Genomic DNA, 1,866 nt, shown 5'->3' with positions numbered 1-1,866 from the left:
CGCGGGGGCCGGAACTGGGCCGAGCGGTCCGACGGCGGCGAGGTGGCGGCGGGGACACGTGGCGGCTGCGGGTTGGTCCGGGCGGCGGTGCGGACACGTCCGGCCGTCTCGGACGTGTCCGGCGGCGGCGCCGGGGAGGTTGGATCTAGGGTTCGGGACGAAAATTTCCGGGAAGAGGACGTATTTATAGGTAGAGGGAGCTAGGAGAGTCCAAATGAGGTGCGGTTTTCGGCCACGCGATCGTGATCGAACGGCCGAGAGGATGGATGGGGTTTGGATGGGTTTTGGTCCACTTTGGAGGGGTGTTGGGCTGCAACACACACGAGGCCTTTACGGTTCCTCGGTTAACCGTTGGTGTATCAAACGAACTCCAAATGGCACGAAACTTGACAGGCGGTCTACCGGTAGTGAACCAAGGCTGCTTTGCAAGTCTCGGTCCAATCCGAGAATGTTTAACACTCACACACGAAAAGAGGTAAAAAGGGGACGCCGGAGGACGTAGGAGTGCCGAAATGCAAAACGGACAACGGGGAAAATGCTCGGATGCATGAGACGAACACGTATGCAAATGCGATGCACATGATGACATGATATGCGATGCATGACATGGACAAAATGCAAAACGAAGACAAAACCCAACCACGAGGGAATATCATAACTTAGAGCCAAAAATGGCAAGAGTTGGAATACAAATATGGCAAGTTACATACGGGGCGTTACACCAACCTTAAACCTTGATCGTCCTCGAACAACAAAGATAGTAACCCAACCATAAGGAACTCGGTTGTTTAAACCGAAATGACGAGAATCCTTCTGGTTCACTTAGGATCGGTATGCCTAGACAATCCTTCATTTTTTCACCTAAAACTTAGTATAGTTGTAGCAGTGGCATGGTTACTATGCAAGTGTTAGTGAAGTAAAGATAATCAGCATAAAGCTCATGCTAATTTGGACAAAATAATGAAGTATTTTTCATTCTATTTCCTCTAGTTAATACTTGCTCATCGGGTACGCACGAAAGAGAATTTTCGTTCTTGAGCAATGAAGAGATAAGTTATGGGAGTGAAAGGCTGCTACTCCCGTATGAGTAGTTGGATTTCCCTGAAGTGGGAGGGTGATGTAGCACAATAGCAAAACGTATTTCTCTCAATTAAGAACCAAGGTTTGTCGAACTAGTAGGAGGCACCACGCTGACAATGTTAGCAGTACCCGCACTCAAACAACTAAGATTTCTTGCACCCAACAAAGGCAAGGGGGTCGTCTCTCCCCTTTTCTTGCCAGTTACAATATTAAATGTAGATAGTGATAGGCAAAGTAGCAGAAACAATAAAGAGCAAATAAAGAGCAATTGTCACTACACCACAACCCTTGATTGGGGGCAGTTAACTGCCGGGAGAAATACCTGGACAAGGGCATATTATATGCCGGGGATCATATAACTGCCGGCAAAAGTACGTAAAGGCAACTAAACTGCCGGTAGAACTAAACAAACGAAGGCAGATGTACTGCCGGGAATAATGACTCCTTTTCGGGTCATCGTATCTGCCGGCACAAGTAAAGCCCGACCCATTACCTGCCGGGGACTGTGTACATGGCGCGCGACCTAAATAATGGGCCCAAAGCAATCCACGGCCTGGCCCAAATAGCGCCTCCCCCAAATCCAACTGCCCTAGCTTCCACCCCGACCACTTCCGCCGCCGGGCACCTTCTACCGCGCCCAACCACCGTATGCCACCCCCAGCAACCCACCGTAGTGCTGGATCCCTCGCCGACTATTGTCACCAGTCCATCAGGCCGGGCGCCGCTCGGGGGCCCATAGATGCGAGAGGAGGCCGTCGTAGCATCGGGCGGCATTGACCAGAAGGA

This window comes from Triticum dicoccoides, chromosome 2A (genome assembly GCF_002162155.2).
Source record: "Triticum dicoccoides isolate Atlit2015 ecotype Zavitan chromosome 2A, WEW_v2.0, whole genome shotgun sequence".
NCBI classification, from domain to species: domain Eukaryota; kingdom Viridiplantae; phylum Streptophyta; class Magnoliopsida; order Poales; family Poaceae; genus Triticum; species Triticum dicoccoides.
The sequence above is the reverse complement of the archived record's forward strand: the minus strand, read 5'-3'. Positions refer to the sequence as shown.